Source organism: Lycium barbarum, chromosome 12 (assembly GCF_019175385.1).
Source record: "Lycium barbarum isolate Lr01 chromosome 12, ASM1917538v2, whole genome shotgun sequence".
NCBI classification, from domain to species: domain Eukaryota; kingdom Viridiplantae; phylum Streptophyta; class Magnoliopsida; order Solanales; family Solanaceae; genus Lycium; species Lycium barbarum.
The window spans coordinates 75,282,953-75,303,930 of record NC_083348.1 but is presented as its reverse complement, the minus strand read 5'-3'; the positions used below and the strand labels follow the sequence as shown (position 1 = coordinate 75,303,930).

The following is a 20,978-nucleotide window of genomic DNA, read 5'->3' as shown; positions in this document are numbered from 1 at the left end:
CGACTATCTTGTTAGCACAAAAATGGGAATCAACCCAAAAAAAAAAACATAAAAAAGGACAAAGAGGTCACCGTTTGGGATTGAGAGAGAATAATAAAAGTTAGTGATGGAAAGATATAAAGTACCATTCATAAAGGCAATATTTTAGGGACGCATGATTTCATGCCAAAAATGTAGCTCATACATCTTTTCCCTAATAAATTATTGTACTTTATATTTAACTTTTTAATTTTTTCTCACCACCGTTTAACTTTTCCTCAATACTCATCACTTATCAAACACAAATTCTCTTTGATTTTTTATTCTTCAATCTCCAACTAAACTCTTCAATCTTCATTCTCTATATATGCTCAAAATCAATTGATCAGACACTATTTTAAGAGGGAAAAAAGAGCTGAAGAGATACTTTGGATTTTTTTTTCAAGTTTTCAAGGATTGTGAATTTTGGAAGAGCGAAAATTATTTTAAAATCAAGTTATCCATCTCTTGAATCAAGTTCTATCTTTCTATCTTTTATTAGTTTTCATACTTTTTTATTGATATTACTATTTCATCCATATAAAAGGTCTTTTATATTTTTATTAGAATTTAATTGGTATTTATGTTTCATCCGAAAGAAATTTCTCAAAATTGAAATTGTCTTACCTAAGATCAACAATGCCTCAAGAAAAATTGAACAAATTAGCTATATTGTCAATTGAAACAGAATTACTAGAAGATATTGATAATAAGAAAATTATTACTAATTTTGCGTCTCAAAAAGCTAGAAAAATAAATTTCGGATAAATAAATATATATAATTTTTTAAAAGTTAAGGCCCCTCATTAGAGTTTGGCCTTAGGCCTCTAATATGGTTGAGCCGCCCCTGCCTAAAAATGTCACGCCCCGAACCTGGGCCTGGACGTAACACGGCACCCGGTGCCTGACTGCATGTGACCGAGCGAACCAACTGGCTGGCTGAATCAACATGTGATACCAAAACATAACTAATTTATAGAATAAAACTAACACATGCTGATTAACTAAAAGTCTCACTGAAATATCATAATGCGGAAATACTTAGACAATCTGAAATATATCTGACAGTAGCCTACATGGCTAAACCAAAACGATTGATCAACTGCCAACAAGGCTAACATAATAAATATCTGACTGTCTGAACTGTGTCTATGAAGCCTCTAAGAGTACTGAATAATAGAGCTGTCTATAAACTGAAATAACTGGATAGCTGACAACGCCCCGAAGGAATGTGGGCTCACCAGTAGCTGATACGTGCACTCCTAATTAGCTGAGTCGTCAACCTGTGTATCGTTACCTGCATCGCGAGATGCAGGCCCCCAAGCAATAAAAAGGGACATCAGTACATTTGAATTGTACTGGTATGTAAAGCAACTGAAGCAATAAAATACTAAAACTGAAACTGAAACTGATATCTGTAACTGTAATAGCAAGGAAGTAGAGATATGAATACTCCCTGCTCTGTATCTGAATCATCTGTATTATCTGTGTTTGTATATGTGGGGCCTCGGCCCAATAATAAATGCACGCTATGGCCTTGGCCTAGTAGTGCGTCAGTCAATGGCCTCGGCCATGTATACGTATACACAAGACTGTGTTGTGCCCTCGGGCAAAATCACATATGTATAATTATGGTTAATTAATAAGGACTGAGACCATAACAACAATGAACAATGCCGAACTGAAATAGACATGCTGGACTGAATTGAAAACACTGACTGTTTCTGGGCATACTGAATTTCTAGACTGAGACTCATGTGGTAACAATACATAAGTCTATAAAGATTACGTGCTGAGTTCATGATATTCAAATTGATAACCATGAACGAATTCTGTATCTGCAAACCTAGAAGATAACAGTTCTACAACATATCATAAAACTAGGGCTAAACTCTACTTTGAGTCAAATTACTGACAAGTAGGAAGAATGAGGCGTAGGGAGAATCATGAACATTCCCTAACGTAGATAGTTAGCCTCACATACCTTAATTCCAGCCTTTGAGCGTAATACAATGTTCGTCAACCCTTTCAACTTTGATCTATATCAATATAAGTCAAAGGGATTCTATATTAGCAATAATATTCATGTTTTGGTCATCTAAGCATTTTATCAAACACTTAGTGGCATGAAGCTCCACAGTCTCCATTAATGGTGATTTCTTCACCCAATTCTCATTCTATTACTTCTAGGTGATTCTACAATCTTAATTAGATGTAATTAACATCATTCTCCATCACCCATATGAATACTACAATCCCAAGTCAACAATCCAAAAACCCTAGCATAGTTCATATAATTCTCTTTATCAAACCCAATTACTATTCTCCCAAGAACTTATCAACACTTTAATCATCATGAAACATCATAAAACTTACCTTAGTTATTGTAGGAATAAGCCTTGAGTTGAAATGCTTCACTTGAACAAAACCCTAGTTCCACCTTCTATGGAATTTCTTGACTTGAATGGATTTGATATGTTTCTCACATTTAGTTATGTGGATTGATGAAGTGGATCTTTAGTTTCACTTGGATTCTTGCATATGAAGTGTTTGGATGGCTCTAGAGAACCCTTGAGTCATGTAGGGGAAATGAGAATGAAAAAAATGAGTTTGGGTCTCTTATTAATATCTTAAAATCTGACCCATCGGGCAATTCTACGCCCATTTTTATGGACCGTCAAACTGTTTGACGGACCGTCAAAATGGTCCGTAAAACTACCCAGCAAAAATTGAGTTTCTGTGATCATTTTACACTGACTTGAGTCAATTTGACGGACCGTATAATTGTTTTACGGACCGTCAAAATGAACCGTAAAACTGCCCAGCAAAATATGGTTTTCTGTGACCATTTTACGGACCGTATAATTGTTTTACGGACCGTCAAAATGTTATACGGACCGTAAAAATGAACCGTAAAACTGACCAACAAAAAATGATCCTCTGTGACTATTTGACGGACCGTATAAATGTTTTACGGACCGTCAAATGGTCCGTCAAAATTCTTCTGCTCGGACAGTCTGTCGTATAATGGGCATAACTCTTTGCACAGATGTCCTTTTGAGGCCCATAATATACCGTTGGAAAGATATTTCAAGGGGATACAACTTTCATCAAGGAAGGTTTCCCAAAATCCAAATTAATAGAGGGGTTATGGTCGTTGGAAGTAAGACCTTCCATAAACTCACTTGCAAACATGCCCCGTAGAGTGGCTTCCAACTTTTCTTTGCCCAAAGACATTTCTTATGACTTAATTGGTTTTCAAAACACTTCCTATAACCCTCATATTGGTTCCATTATATTATCATCTTATGAGTCAAACTTTCGTCCGAAGTTACGAGGTGTTACAATATCTCCCCCTTGGGATCATTCGTCCTCGAATGATAAAAATTCGGGATTCTACAAAAATTTCGCCGGAGTTTCCCTTGTAATAAGGCACTACCAACCTGTCACAACAACCCATAATATCATTGCCTCACAGGGCTACATCACAATAGCATTATATATTGGCCACACACGACTAAATGTATGAAAAGAAAACTTACATACCTCAAAATCTTGGTGCTTCATCATAAATATATTCTGCGGGCTGAAACAAGTGAGGGTACCTGGATTTCATATCCTCCTCGGCTTCCCATGTAGCTTCCTCAACTTCCTAACTTCTCCACAGGACTTTCACTGAGGCTACTTCCTTAGTTCTCAACTTGCGAACTTGACGATCAAGAATGGCTACAGGGATCTCCTCATAGGTGAGGCCATCCTTAACTGTTAGAGTATTAGTAGGAACAACCAACGATGGGTCTCCTACACACTTCCTCAACATGGATACATGAAACACTAGGTGTACAGCGGCCAAATCTTGTGGCAACTCAAGTTCATAAGCTACTAGACCAACCTTTCATAGAATTCTGTAAGGTCCAATATATGGCGGGACTATGTTTCCCCTTCTTACCAAATCTCATGCCACTCTTCATAGGTGAGAGCTTAAGAAATACCCAATCATTAACTTCAAACTCTAAGTCTCTTTGTCTTACATTTGTGTAAAACTTCTGGCAATTCTGAGCCATTTTCAATCGCTTCTAAATCAACTTGACCTTCTCTACAGCCTGATAGACCAAATATGGTCCTAACAACTCTGCTTCCCCAACTTTAAACTAATCAATCAGTGATCTACACCTTCGCTCAAAAAGGTTTCAAATGGTGCTATCCCAATTACCTTGAAATCAAGGACACAAGCTTACTGAACGAATACAAGATTGCTAAACTGCTGAGATACTAAACTGAATGTCTATTGAATTGACTGAAGACTGGGCTGACTAAATACTGAGCTAACTGAATACTGGGTTAACTGAGTACGGGACTAGCATGAATAGGTGAGTACTGGACTGATATCTGAGTACTAAGCTGACATAAATATCTGAGTATTGAACTAACATGAATATTATAACATGAGATCTGAATAGCGTATCTGTCTAACCATTTGTCTGAGGATGAAAAGTTGTACTAAGGTTCACCTTGGTACCCAATCCTTTCTGAAAGGATTTTCAGAAGTTCGATGTGAACTGAGCACCATAGTTTGAAATAATGGACACTAGGGTCCCATACAATCTAGCAATTTCATTAACATATGACTTGGTATAATCTTCTGTTCAATCTGTGGTCTTAACTGGCAAGAAGTGCGCTGACTTCGTAGGTCTATTCACAATCACCCAAATTAAATCATGCCTCCTATCTGAACGAGGTAGACCTAGAATGGTGAGCTGCTGACATAATTATCTCTCTGAGTCTATCTACAGCTGGAACGCATAATCTGACTCGGTATCTCAAGGTACCGTTATCTCTCCCTTGTTCAAAAGCTAAGGCTTTATGTTTGTGAATCCCCTCTTTTATCTGCAGCAAGTAGGAATCACCAAACTTCTTCTCTCTAACTTTTATAACTAAGGAGGAATAAGCCATGTTCTGGGCAACAACTCCACTCACTTTGGAGTCCGAAAGTCGAATTCCTAGCTTGGATAAGCGGTGGACTTATTTCACCATAGTTCTCTTGTCTGCCTAAATCATGAGATGTACTTCCCATACTTGATTTTTTTTTTCGACTCACTTCTGAGCGATTTCTTATTGGGAAAAACTAAATTACTTACATGAACGGGTTGCTACTGTATTCATACCTGGCATACTCCATCTTAACAACTTAACTCTGCTCACACTGTAAATCTTAGGACAACCCCTATAGATACACCTAGCTATAACTGATTCCCCAACCGGTATGGATACTTCGAAAGGTTCATGCAACTTTTCGGGTTCTATCCCAAATTTCTTAGCAACATACGGGGTTACATAAGATAGAGTGGATCCTGGGTCCATAAGAGCAAATACATCGAAGGTGAAGACTGTTAGCATACCTGTGACAACATCTCCACGAGCCTCTGTATCCTGGCGACCTGACAGTGCATACAGACGGTTCTGACCACCGCCCGTATTACCGGACTTTGTTGCTACGTGCCCCTGTTGGGCTTGGGAATTTCGGGGAGCTGCTGAATTTGTGGACTGAGCCACATTACCCCCAGTATTCTGTCTTGCAGATGGGCAATCCTTCAGATAGTGGCCCTGCTGACCGCACCCGAAACAACCATCCGTGCCCGAACGGCACACCCCTGGGTGTCTTCTTCCACACTTACTGCATGAAGGATATGTAGTTGCTCCAAAATTCTGACTCTTTTGGTTGAACTTGGACCTCTGAAATGGGACACTAACTGTAGACTGAGCAGGTCCTGATGGTATATTCTTGAAGAACTGGAGGTTTCCTCCTCCCTGACTGAAATTTCCTGTAGACTTAGCCTTCTTGTTGAACTCCTTGTCTTTATCTTTTTGTAAGGTTTCTTCCTCCTTTAGCCTTGTCTCATTGCCTTGTACAAAAGCAACCATCTTGGAAATAGTCATTGTCCCATTTTGTGAAACAATATTGGCTCCATCATACAAATGGGAATCAAGACCTCCAACGAATCTTCTCACTCTTGCCCTCATATCGGGTAACATGTGTGGGGCATGCTTAGCCAGGCTAACAAACTCCAAATAGTAATCTTGAACTGGCCTGCCATTTTGTTTGAGCTTCAGGAATTGTTCAGCCTTAGCCTCTCTGACCTCTACTGGCATAAAGTGGTCTAGGAATGCACTAGCAAATTCATCCCACGTAGCATCAGGCGCATTCTCACCTCGGGACAATTCCCAAGATTCATACCACGTGTTAGCAATGCTCTGCAACTGATGAGCTCCAAAAGTAGTTGCTTCAGTTTCTGTAACTGTCATAATCCTGAAGATCTTTTGGAGAGCATCAATGTAGTCCTGAGGGTCTTCATCCTTCTTCGTCCCCGTGAATACTGGAGGATTCATTCTGAGAAAATCCTTCGTCTTAGAGGACTCTCCATTGCCTCCTGAACTTGACCCAGATTCCTGACGTTGGGCCTGAGCTGCTACCAGCTGGGTGAGCATGTTGATAGCACTCCTAATATCCCTGTCTGAAGCACTAGGAGGTGTAACGGTAGGGGCGGCTGGAGCTGTTGCCTGAGTCGGAACAGTATCTTCGTGAGCTACTTCAGCGGCAGCCCTTTGGCTGGTGGCTGTGTTTCTCTTCTTGTAATTTTTTTTGTAAGGCATTTTCTGAAAATACGTACACACACGAATTAAGAAGCCATCCTAAAAATACTGCTCTAACTGCACGATCTAGAATATGAAAGAAATGAGACAATCCTGAATGTCTTGGTGGTCAACTGTTTATATGTGTGGGGCCTTCACACATATAAAAGAGACCCCACTGGACACGGCTTCATAGACTCCCTAAGACACTTGAACCTGGGGCTCTGATACCAAGTTTTGTCACGCCCCGAACCTGGGCCTGGACGTAACACGGCACCCGGTGCCTGACTGCATGTGACCGAGCGAACCAACTGGCTGGCTGAATCAACATGTGATACCAAAACATAACTAATTTATAGAATAAAACTAACACATGCTGATTAACTAAAAGTCTCACTGAAATATCATAATGCGGAAATACTTAGACAATCTGAAATATATCTGACAGTAGCCTACATGGCTAAACCAAAACGATTGATCAACTGCCAACAAGGCTAACATAATAAATATCTGACTGTCTGAACTGTGTCTATGAAGCCTCTAAGAGTACTGAATAATAGAGCTGTCTATAAACTGAAATAACTGGATAGCTGACAACGCCCCGAAGGAATGTGGGGCTCACCAGTAGCTGATACGTGCACTCCTAATTATCTGAGTCGTCAACCTGTGTATCGTTACCTGCATCGCGAGATGCAGGCCCCCAAGCAATAAAAAGGAACATCAGTACATTTGAATTGTACTGGTATGTAAAGCAACTGAAGCAATAAAATACTAAAACTGAAACTGAAACTGATATCTGTAACTGTAATAGCAAGGAAGTAGAGATATGAATACTCTCTGCTCTGTATCTGAATCATCTGTATTATCTGTGTTTGTATATGTGGGGCCTCGGCCCAATAATAAATGCACGCTATGGCCTCGGCCTAGTAGTGCGTCAGTCAATGGCCTCGGCCATGTATACGTATACACAAGACTGTGTTGTGCCCTCGGGCAAAATCACATATGTATAATTATGGTTAATTAATAAGGACTGAGACCATAACAACAATGAACAATGCTGAACTGAAATAGACATGCTGGACTGAATTGAAAACACTGACTGTTTCTGGGCATACTGAATTTCTAGACTGAGACTCATGTGGTAACAATACATAAGTCTATAAAGATTACGTGCTGAGTTCATGATATTCAAATTGATAACCATGAACGAATTCTGTATCTGCAAACCTAGAAGATAACAGTTCTACAACATATCATAAAACTAGGGCTAAACTCTACTTTGAGTCAAATTACTGACAAGTAGGAAGAATGAGGCGTAGGGAGAATCATGAACATTCCCTAACGTAGATAGTTAGCCTCACATACCTTAATTCCAGCCTTTGAGCGTAATACAATGTTCGTCAACCCTTTCAACTTTGATCTATATCAATATAACTCAAAGGGATTCTATATTAGCAATAATATTCATGTTTTGGTCATCTAAGCATTTTATCAAACACTTAGTGGGCATGAAGCTCCACAGTCTCCATTAATGGTGATTTCTTCACCCAATTCTCATTCTATTACTTCTACGTGATTCTACAATCTTAATTAGATGTAATTAATATCATTCTCCATCACCCATATGAATACTACAATCCCAAGTCAACAATCCAAAAACCCTAGCATAGTTCATATAATTCTCTTTATCAAACCCAATTACTATTCTCCCAAGAACTTATCAACACTTTAATCATCATGAAACATCATAAAACTTACCTTAGTTATTGTAGGAATAAGCCTTGAGTTGAAATGCTTCACTTGAACAAAACCCTAGTTCCACCTTCTATGGAATTTCTTGACTTGAATGGATTTGATATGTTTCTCACACTTAGTTTTGTGGATTGATGAAGTGGATCTTTAGTTTCACTTGGATTCTTGCATATGAAGTGTTTGGATGACTCTAGAGAACCCTTGAGTCGTGTAGGGGAAATGGGAATGAAAAAAAATGAGTTTGGGTCTCTTATTAATATCTTAAAATCTGACCCATCGGGCAATTCTACGCCCATTTTTACGGACCGTCAAACTGTTTGACGGACCGTCAAAATGGTCCGTAAAACTACCCAGCAAAAATTGAGTTTCTGTGATCATTTTATGCTGACTTGAGTCAATTTGACGGACCGTATAATTGTTTTACGGACCGTCAAAATGAACCGTAAAACTGCCCAGCAAAATATGGTTTTCTGTGACCATTTTACGGACCGTATAATTGTTTTACGGACCGTCAAAATGTTATACGGACCGTAAAAATGAACCGTAAAACTGACCAACAAAAAATGATCCTCTGTGACTATTTGACGGACCGTATAAATGTTTTACGGACCGTCAAATGGTTATACGGACCGTCAAATGGTCCGTCAAAATTCTTCTGCTCAGACAGTCTGTCGTATAATGGGCATAACTCTTTGCACAGATGTCCTTTTGAGGCCCATAATATACCGTTGGAAAGATATTTCAAGGGGATACAACTTTCATCAAGGAAGTTTTCCCAAAATCCAAATTAATAGAGGGGTTATGGTCGTTGGAAGTAAGACCTTCCATAAACTCACTTGCAAACATGCCCCGTAGAGTGGCTTCCAACTTTTCTTTGCCCAAAGACATTTCTTATGACTTAATTGGTTTTCAAAACACTTCCTATAACCCTCATATTGGTTCCATTATATTATCATCTTATGAGTCAAACTTTCGTCCGAAGTTACGAGGTGTTACAAAAAATTAATAATATAATAATAATCATTATTCCCAAGCGTTAAATATACTTAGTAACAGAAATCACTTATAAATAGTATTGAGCTTTCTGTGAGATAATATCAATCCCAGACAATTCAAATTATATTTGTAGTGACCGCTAATCTTTTTAAAGACTTGAATTAGGCATGATCATTGAAATATTACCCGCTAAAACAAAGTTCAAGACCCACTACTCAAGAACCATCTAATTTCAGTGTTATCTATATTAGTTCCAAAGATGTCCATCCCCTTATCATTTGGATTTTTTCTCTTTTTGGATGGTGGTTTCCCGTGGTTCATTAATGTACGGTATGGTATGGTATAGTATAGTGTTGTACTGTATTAATGAATACTATATTTGGATAGACTATATCGTTTGTTGTGATTTAATAACATTTTTATTGTTTGGTTTGACTGTATGGTACTATGTAATAACATGTAAGTTTACTAAAATACCCTTAACTAATATAACTATTTAAAATATCAATAATTACTAGGATAACCCAAGTAAAAGACAGAATAATAACTGCGTTCATCTTTTTTTTTTTTTTTGACTCTTTCAGTTTAAAAAAAAAAACCAAATAACAAAGTTGCTTGAGAATATTTATATCATTAAGATGTTTTTATATCATCTTGATTACTTCACTGAGAAGTGTTCCCTTCTAGCGTTCTCCTCTTTCAAGCTTACATAAGGGCTACAGATAGTTACTTTGATGTTCTCTATCTACAACTTTGTTCATTAGTCTAGCTTTCTTTTATATTTTGATAAAGTAAGTTGGTTGCTGCACTAAGTTCGATCCGCAAATAGCTGGGAACTTTCACGTCTACTTCATTTTGTTGATTTTTCATTCCTAGACTGTTATTATCTAGTAGGTTAGTTTTATGAATATAGAGTACAGAGCATAAGATATTAGATACCTGATAGATTTTATCTGAAATAAGTCCCATATGATTAGCATATTTGACTCTACCATTCATATCGATGTAATGATCTGTTAGAGCATTGCCTTGTATATATCCCTACATTCAATCTGAAACCTCATATTCGACAACAGAACTTGAAATGAGAAGTATCAATAATGAGAATAGCAAGAAGGGTGTGCAACTGAATGCATTGGAGTTCATACTTTGATATTCACTCGAGGCTTGTCACCAACTTCAATACCATGAGAGATAGAAGAAAGTCACGAAACGAGATAACAAAAAGACTGATCCTGAACTCCAGTACAAGATACAATACCCTACTATTCAGACCAATGTAACAGTTTAATAATTGTGTTTGTTTAAATTGAAGAGGCAGATGAACGAGTTGGTTAAAACACGATAAAGTAACTTTTAAACTTATGCAACAATTAGTTGAAAAAAAAAAGCTTCTGTGTCCTAGATGCAGATGAAGCTTTAAAGAACTGAATGTTAACAATACATATTCTACATTAACAGAATGTAGCTGCAGTACCGTTAATTGCAAAAACGCTACCAAGACACTGTAGTGCTGTTAATTGCACTAACAAGGCATTCACGCTACAAAACAAATAGGAAGAAAAATACAAACAAGAAACGAAAGGTTGACACTATCATTATGCAATAACGGCAAAAATACTCTAGTTTCAATGATGATAATCCGACATGAATAATATAAATTCATGTCGAATAAATCCATAACATAAAATGTATTTCATAAAAATATAAATTACTAACAAAATCCACTACTAAATAATAATAATAATAAGATTAAGAATACTAGTCTAACTCAACTATTTAGTGCTTTACGGGCTTCCCATCAGGGGCGGAGCCAAGTGTAACCGAGGGGGTTCATCCGAACCCCCTCGGTAGAAACTTACAGTGTATATTGAAGGTTAAAATTATTTTTTTATGTATATATGGTAGGTGTTGAATCCCCTTGGCTTCTTCGTATGTTTACCTCTTCATATTTTTGAACCCCCTTACTCAAAATCCTAGCTCCGCCGCTGCTTCCCATGGGGCTCCAATCAACGTACGACAAAAGTCTGCATGGTGACAAGTATATAAATAAGCTCTTGTGATCAGAGTCTCTTCCAAATCCATCTCATTTACCATTGCCCATATCTCAGACTCTGGAATGGGTGGTAGTGTTGAAAGACAGTTGATGGCACTTGCCAAATAATCCATCCCGCCTCTCAACAAAGTAGCCATTTCTCAAACATGATCCTGTTTTGCCTGTTTATTCTTATTAGCTAGTGGTGTTCTTGAAGAGACACTCAATTTAGCGGCAACATGAGTTGGTTGCTCTTGCTCAGCTTTCCCATATTCATCTATATTTTCCAGGGAGGCAACATCTCAGAAACCAGTTCGTCTATATCATCAATTGTCACAGAGCTAGTACTTGGTCTTTTCAAATTATCACAAGCACGTCTTCTCAACATTTCTGGTCCAGTCTCAGCATGTTTTCCAGTAGCTCTATCTTTTTCATATAGTGCAAGTAACTTATCAAAATGTCTAATTGGCTTGTCCCTCCATTCAGCAGCTTCGGGCTTAGCCTACATATTTAAAAACCATTAATTAAGAATTGAAAAATATCATCGTACTCGCCACAGAAGGTGTCACGACTCGACTAGGGGGCCGCGACGAGCACCCGGTGCTGGCCCACTCGGGCACCCTCTTAGCTTACTCTTATACTTACATCTAGGTGAGCCACATAATTAAACATACATTTCCATTCATTCATCAAACTAGTCCCATTGGACGACATTACCATTATATCGTAATAGGCCTTTTATACCACATCAAATGTATATGGGCCAACGTGGCCGACAAAATGATATACCAAAACATAGGCCAACAAGGCCAGACATGTCTAACATATATACACGTGACTACGAGCCTCTAGAGAGTATGACATAACACATGAGCGGGACAGGACCCCGCTATGCCCATAATTATATACACAAGAGAGTAAGTACCCAAAAGCTATGGCTCCGGAAGAAATAGAGCTCTGCTATGTCATCTCTGAATAAGCAGCTATGGATCAAGTCTGTCTCCCTGTGCACCTGCAGGCATGACGCAACGTCCACAAACAAAAGGACGTCAGTACGAAGAATGTACTGAGTATGTAAAGCATGATCAACATAGATATAAAAGCATAATAGACAACACATGAAGTAGCGTGGAAGGGGAGACAATAATATCATCGTCATAGCACTTACTTACCTTTCATAGGGACTTCCCATTTCTCGTACGTATTTGTACACATACGTCATCGTCCGTATTTCATATAAGTACTCGTACCATACTTGTGCTCGTGTTTGTATACATGTCCTTATTCGTATTCATATACATAGTCTTATCACATTCATATTCATATTACATACTTAGTCATTACATATACGTAGTGCTTACATAACATACCCGACCACATAGGATCGGTGTTTCATACATATCCCTTACATAACATACCCGACCATATAGGTTCGGTGTTTCATACATACCTGGCCAACTAAGGCTCAGTGTTACACGTACCTGGCCCTACCAAGGCTTTAGGGTTATCCGTACCATCTGCAGATGTGTGCGCGCATTTCGTAATCGTATACATACTTTATACATAATCATATACATATATTCTACCCGGCGTTATAAGCTCGGGGTTTTCATTATAGCCCTTCATAGGCACATATAAGCATACTAGCCCGTAGGCATCTTTAACATCATCATTATCATTATCATCGTTACTATCATCATCATTACTATCATCATCGTTACTATCCTCATCATTACTACCATCATCATTATCACTACATCTATATCATAGGCTTACTCATCATATGAGGTGCGTAGTACAATCGTAGCACGTATCAAGGATCGTGAGCTTATGAGCTCGGAATGTCAATCATTCGAATACAACGGACTCATATAGAAGATTTAAGAGTTTGGCCAAGGAACCATGCCTTATGAAAGAAGGGTTAGCCTTACATACCTTTTCGTCGAAGTAGTTTACACTTGCACGTTTCCTTCCAATGCTAGCGTTTATACCTTCATTAATATTATAACAATGACCATTAGTCATTCACGTCATCCACATCGTCTAGATTTCTCAATTTGCTTCTAATTCTCCCATATTTATGGTCATAACATCCAACTTCGTCCATTTGTCTAAAGTGTCGAGTTCATGATCTTAGTACCATTTATAATATATTCGTATCACAACACAACAACATTCATGATTCAATTCAAACTATTCCTCAAAATGTCACTATTCATCATTCATGACCTAGTTGACCATATTTTCTACAATCCATGTATTTTAATTCTCCAACACCTTAAACATCATGTAAAAATCATGAATCTTACCTTAGAAGTTGTAGGAACAAGCTTTGGTTGATAATACTCCACTTTGAGCAAAACTCTAGTTTTTCTCCATTTGGATTTCTTGACTTGGATGATCTTTGATGATGTCCTTACCCTTGATTCACTTGTCTTAATGTTGTTGATGGCTTATAATCCTTGAAAACTCATGTAATAAATGTAGAGAGAAGTTTTAGAGAGAAGTGGTGTAATGTTGAAATGAAATAAAACAAGTGTTGGTCCCTTTATTTAATGACTTGTAAAATCTGTGCTGAGGTGAACAGTGGTCGTCCATCGTGGTTTACGACCCGTATTCCACTATACGGCTCGTCCACCATGGGCGTATTTAACCATTTCCAGGACCAGAAACTTTGGCTGTATGCATGGTGGTTTACGACCATGGTTTACGGGCCGTAAATCACTTTATGGTCCGTAAACCTGGTCGTATTTTACCATTTCTCGACTGGGCAGAAAGTTGAAACCTTGCATGGCAATTTACGACTGCCAGTTTACGGACCGTATACCAATTTACGGTCTGTATTCTGCACTTTACGACCACTGGGCAGATTTCAAATCTGCAACTTTTCATATTTCTTTGAACTTCTCATTTTAATCACCCACGTCCATGCACATGCATTGCTCACCTTATATCTCATCTTAACTCATCCAACTTTATCGTCTCACATCGGATACCCTCGAAATCTCGCCTAAGGTCATCAAACGTCGTTTCTTGCTCATGGACATCATGCACTCATATTCATCACTAGTTCATTCACTTGCGTACCAACGGAAAATTTTCCGAGATGTAACAGAAGGAGTTCACCAATAGAGGAACAAAGCACTGCTCACGTTAAAAGGAGTTGGAGGCAAAATTGAACGTAGTAGTTTATATATTAATAAAACTAGGGTAAAGGATAAAATAAGAACTTTAAATAATAAGTAGGGGTATAATGGGTAAATGAAATACGTAACCACGGAAAAACCACCAAATCCGTGGTTACAAAAATTGAGGTTTTTCTTGGTTATTTAACCATGAGATTACCACGGATTTACAATACCATACCATATAATTTTAAGAACAATGGAAACAAACATGGTTTCATAAAAAACCATACGTTAATGAACCATGGGAAACCACCATCCAAACAGGGGGTTACAATATCAAAAATTATGTATTGCATTCTTATTTAAATTTTGGCGCCATTATTCCCTTACTTTCATCAATACAGTTTAAATATACTATAAGATATATTCTTCATGACTAAATTAAATTCATCTTTGACACGTAACCTCGTATTTTCTTGGAAATATAGAATATAATAACACCACATCATAGCCCTAGAACGAAGTTCTCTTCTCCCATCAATCCAATACACCAAGGTAAGCCTATTCCAAGCCTTTAAAGTGAATTTTAACATATACACATGATTTCTAAATAGAAATTCATCGTCTCTAATCTAGGGTTTTCAAGAAAACCCATCTCAAGAATTCAAGATTGAAGCTTTTGGAACTCTTCTTCAAAGATACAATCTTTATTACAAGTTTTGGAGCGATTAAGGTATGTAGGGTTCCTATCCACGTGCGGAACATCATTGTTCTTCTCCACATCACGTTCTTCCATGAAATTATGAAGTTTCACCAAAACTAGGGTTTCTAGTCAAATTCGTGATGACCCTAAGTTACATGTACCATGACGTATCATGTTCATATTAATAATTCATTATTGTATTCCATCTTGGTTATTGTTAATCCGTCTGTAATCCATGAACACCCATGCTTGGTATTTCGTGGGTTCTTAAATGAAAGATACGAACCATTATGCTTATTTTCATGAAAATCCTACATCCTTCCATGTTTTCATACAAGTTATATCATATATCTATATCCATGCTATATCACATTTACGAATCATGTTTACAATCAGGTTTATGTAATTCATGGGCTTTTAAGCCAATTATATGCATGATCATGTCTTTGGAGTTGCATAGATTACCGAGAAGGCTCAGACGGCCTGAAACTACGTATGCCAGCGTAGGATAAGGATCGCTCCGCCCAGTTAGGACGATTCCTTCATGTTTACCCATTGCAGGTTATTGGATCCATTCATGTCATGTTCATGTCTCGTAACCCGAGAAGGTATGAGATGGCGTAGCTGATCGGGCAGAGATCAGAGGCTACATACTCACATGGTGGTTACACGTCAGTTATGCTAAGGCTCTCCCATTCAAAATATTTTACTCAAGATATATATGTATATATATACTCATGTCAGATGATACTCATGTTCATGTTCATGTTCAGCTTACAGTTTCAGCTCTTACTGTTTCATGTGCCATGTTTATTTCATTCAGTTGCTTTACATACCAGTAAAATTCAAATGTACTGACGTCCTCTTTTATTGCATGGGGGCCAGCATTTCACGATGCAGGTATTGATTTACAGGATGACGGATCAGCTCATTAGGATATTACCAGTATCAGCTTTTGGTGAGCCCCATCTCATTCGGGGTTTTATCTTTATTTATATTTATGTCAGTTATGCAGTTAAGGTATGTTGGGGGCCTTATTCCGGTAAACAGTTTAGCAGTCAGACTCTTGTCAGAGGTTTCGTAGACTAATTTAGCATGTCATGTCAGATGCTCAGTTTTGGTTAGCCCTTTTTGGCTACATATTCATGATGTTCCACACTTATGTTTAATACAAGTATTTTCAGATTTGTTATGATATTTCATACTTATTTAAACTTTCATGAGTACATATTCCGCATTAGTTGCTATCTCATGTTGACTCAGCAAGCCATGTGATTCCCTCAGTCACATGCAGTAAGGCATCGAGTGTCGTGTTTTGTTCAGGACATGGTTCGAAGTGTGACAAAGGTCGTGGAGTGACTCTTTGAATTCGGATTCAGGTAAGTTGAGACTTACGTAGTGTTATGTGTTAGTAAATGTAATAAGGGGCGTAATGGGAAATTAGAGGTCCCGTACTTGTGAGGTGACAAGCACTTGTGCGGGTACCAGTATATCTGTATGGGTAATTAATATGTAAAAGTGCTATAATTGTGACGTAGACTATGTGTTTAGCCTTCGGGCCATGAGAATGGTGGATAAATCCATTTAGGTTGGTAGAATTATTGTTTATTTGGGCCATGAGAGCCATGATTGACTGAATACTAGTGATTGTTGATTTGAGTTGCATTCATCACTCCCCATCTCGTCTGATTTATGAAAAGGACTTACAATCTTGATATTAGGCATTTGCATGGTCTATGCATATCCATTCATTCTTTCATGATATTGTTAGCATATGATTGGTAAATTACAAGACAGAGGCCTGGGAGGCCAGATATTGGATATAGTGCATGGTTCAGAGTGATGATGATATTCAACCAACTGTTGGGACCCGATGTGATCTGGGAGATTTGGTATTCCGGGTGGGAATATGGACCTCATGGGTCCCCCATGAGTCACGTGAAACCTACTGCAGGAGCGTGTATATACCGGATATGGCCATTGCATTGCATACTATTCACTTGCATTGCACGCATTTCCTTTATATTGCATACCATTTATGTCGTTTATATTATTTTCAGGCCATGTGTGATGGGATCTTTACTCTTGAATTTGAATTAACTAAGGAAAAGACTGAACCTTTACGACTAAGCTGGAATAAAGATGGATTGTAAGAGTTGATATAGTGTTCATACCTTCTATACTTGTGGATTTCGTATGAATTGTGGATTTAAACTAACCAAGCAAGAAGAGGAGTATAGGAAGTACCAACCCTCGTCATTACTATCGTTTAGGGTCAATCAACAATGTTGTTGGGTACACGTGCTTCCCGTACTTACTTTACACTGGTTGCACCTACTTTTTGTGTGCAGATACTAATCCGGGCACGAGTTGAGCACCTTTCTTGGAGATTGTTGGAGCTTTTCGTGGCGTTTCAGGGTATGCTGATGAGGGTCCCACAACACCAGACTTCACTCTATCTTTACTATTTCTTCCTTATCTTCATTTCAGAAAATCTATGTATTATTATCCAGACTTGTACTCGTAGTAGATGTTCATGTACTGTGAGACTTCCAGGTTTTGGGGGATTGTATTGACTTAGCCTACTTTTGTTCTTGTTTATTAGAGTTATTATGAGACTTATTATGATTTCCTTTATTTAAATTCCTCATTTTAGTTATATTTCGTGACTTAGCCTTGTTTGGGGATTTGGGTCGTGACACCGCATTTATACTTTTAGACAGTATTCAGAATTTAATAGTTATTATTAAATTACACTCTTCATTCAAGTTTTCATGTTTGAATTCACATTCCGCAATATTACATGTCCCATGTTGATTCAGCAAGTCATGTGGTTCGCTCGGTCACATGTAGTCAGGCATCGAGTGCTGAGTTACGTCCAGGCCAGGTTCGCAGCGTGACAACTGATAAGCCCCCAACTACTGTGTACTTTGGCTCTAATTTTCTATCATTAAAGATGTATTGATACTCCAGAGCTGAGGCGTGCACTTAATTACGCACGCATTTATATTCTATCAATAATTCTTTAAAGTATCCTGCCTAATAGCTTAACCTTTTAGTACGTTGAGTAAGTCGAAAAAATAGAACAAAAGAAATACATTTATCAGCAATACTTATTACGTCTTCCCTTTTGAAAATTAACAGGATATGATTCTTGTTTCATTGTTGATCCGATATACTCCAATGTTTAATGATCCTCAATAGTTGAAAGAAGCAACACTCACTAAGGAAAAGTATGGTCCAATTCCTAGAGTTTGCATATTGTGCAATCAAGATCTCTCAATGAAGGCATATAAGGTTCGACGATGGATGATTGAAAATAATCCACCACAAGATGTGAAGGTTATTTTAGGCTCAGATCATATGGTCATGTTCTCTAAAACTCTAGAGTTGTGCTCTCATTTGATGGAAATTGCTTTAAAGTACCATTGAAATTGTGTACTGTCAAATCTCTCTATAACAACGAGTATGGTTATTCAAAATATTTCTTGGATGCTATAGGAAATGCTATCATGGAGAATATGTAATATTTCATAACATGAAAAACCATTTGTGACGAAAACTCGGCCATTATATATAGTGGAATATTGTTATAATTAGGATGATTGTTATAGAGAGAGAATTGATTGTATAATTCATGTACAAGTAAGACTAAGATTTGAGGAGTGTGTGGCTTTTATGATCGATGAGAGAAGCTTTCTGGTGTTATTGTGCAAAATACTTCATGGATTTTACACTATCATATGAGTGTATTGTCCACCTTGTATTTATTGAATTTACATTTTCTGCTATATACATGTCTATTATTATTATTTATGTAGCTTTTCACCTGGATGCGCTGCTTACTCTCATATAAATTGTCAAACGCTCTACTAATTTTTTTAGTTATATGAAAATAATAATTTTGCCTTTGTTCCACATGCATTAGGGGGGGAGGAATTTGACCTTAGGTATTTCAAATTATTGCTTTTGAATTATTTTATTTTTTTGAATATGTGCAAGGAAATTTGTTTTAAAATATAAAATCAAATGTCAGCTATTTCAACTCTTATGTTGGGCTCTTGCAAAATAAAAGTTCAAATAAAACCTGAAATATGTCATTTGAAATTTTAAGCATTTAAATTTTATAAATATATGCTTCCAAATGCCCCATAAAAATGAAACTAAAATTATTCAGGTGTTTTGTATGACAGAAATATCTTTTGCAAAATATTTTCCTCAAATATGTTTTTTTTTTGTATTTGGTTGGAGATGCAAATATAATTTTCTTTGAAAGATTAACAATAGTGCTAGCAAATATCTAATAAGCACAAATCAACTGACTTAGAGAGAGAGTGAGGCTCTGCCTTCTCTCTACCTACCCCACCCTTAAATTATTTTTCACATATACCAAGAGGGAGAGGCTCCGCCTCTTCCCTACCCCTTTCCCACACTGTCTTTACACCACCCACCACCGGAAAATGGCTGATCCACACATCCCACAAAACGATGCCCCCTGGAAATCCCTCCAAAACCACCAGATCCACACCAAATAGATATGGAGGAAGGCGAAAGCACACCTCTCGCATCGATGAAGAACGTAGCGAAATGCGATACTTGGTGTGAATTGCAGAATTCCATGAACCGTCGAGTCTTTGAACGCAAGTTGCGCCCGAAGCCATTAGGCCGAGGACACGTCTACCTGGGCGTCACGCATCGCGCCGCTACAAAAAAAAAGTATATCCTTTTCCAACAACAGGCTTTTATTTGCGGCAGCATTTAATTGTAATCCGTAATGTGAGTTTAACCCACACATCTTACTATTGGACTAAAGCCGTGGGCTTGACCTTCTATATACTCTTCATTAAAATAAAAAATCTCAAAGTCCCCGCGCAGTGTTTGAATCTTTACTAGGGTAATTTAACTACAGGATAATAATGATTCGAAGGTTCGTTGGAGGATCAGGCATCTTGGAATTTGGTACTCTTTTAACCTGTAAACCAACAACTTGAATTCTTGTATGTGGCCAAATAAGTTGAAGTGCTTAAAAGTTATATTACTTAAAAACACCTAGAACCAGTCAATCCAAACAGGCTCTGAGTCTAGTGATTCCTACTATGAACAGATATTAAGCAAATGCATGCCAGTGTAAAGCCCCAAAACTTTTGGGACTAAGTTATACATGATAAATTCATAGCTCACTCGGCGAGTAAATTAGGCCAGGTGCCAATCATGTTGCACCCAGTTTGGGGGCGTGACACACAGTGATGCTTATAAGAACAAAGTCTTGAAAGCATTACTGTGTTGATGCTAGCTTGATATTACAGTAACTGGAATAAATAAGGATTATACCTTCATCTAACCTAAGATTATCTGCTCACTCTTTCTTTGAATGTATTCATGCTAAAAACAAAAATTATTTTGAATTGGCCAAAGATCATTTGTGCGATGCAACAACAACAACAACATACTCAGTGTATTCCCACAAGTGAGGCTATGATCTCAAGGAAATGGAGAATATAAATTAGATAAGGACTGATCTGGACATATCAAAATAAAATCTGGTCTTAGAGATGCCATATTCCTCAGCAGCTGCTTGCCGTATGCTAAGACTTCAATCAGGAGAAACATCTGATACTGAAAGTATTGACCTTAAAAAGCGGTAACTCAACAATGCTGCATGCAATTAACAAGTAAAAAGCACTTTTTTTAGAACAATAAACATGAAGCTTATCTC

General features: G+C 37.7%; 1 protein-coding gene and 1 pseudogene across 4 annotated transcripts in view; one reads left to right on the top strand and one right to left on the bottom strand.

Annotated features, from left to right (window-relative positions):
* Positions 1 to 20,978, bottom strand: part of LOC132621764 (phosphatase IMPL1, chloroplastic-like) — a 47,679-nt gene that overhangs the window by 12,996 nt on the left and 13,705 nt on the right. The window contains exon 9 of one of the 4 annotated variants that reach the window (XR_009575683.1): positions 20,396 to 20,917. The exons of the other annotated variants lie outside the window; for them this stretch is intronic. The gene's annotated coding sequence lies outside the window, so the exon portion shown is untranslated. Of the gene's footprint in view, positions 1 to 20,395; positions 20,918 to 20,978 lie in introns of those variants that run through there. 4 annotated transcript variants of the gene reach the window in all.
* LOC132625264 (5.8S ribosomal RNA) lies at positions 19,822 to 19,953 on the top strand (annotated as a pseudogene).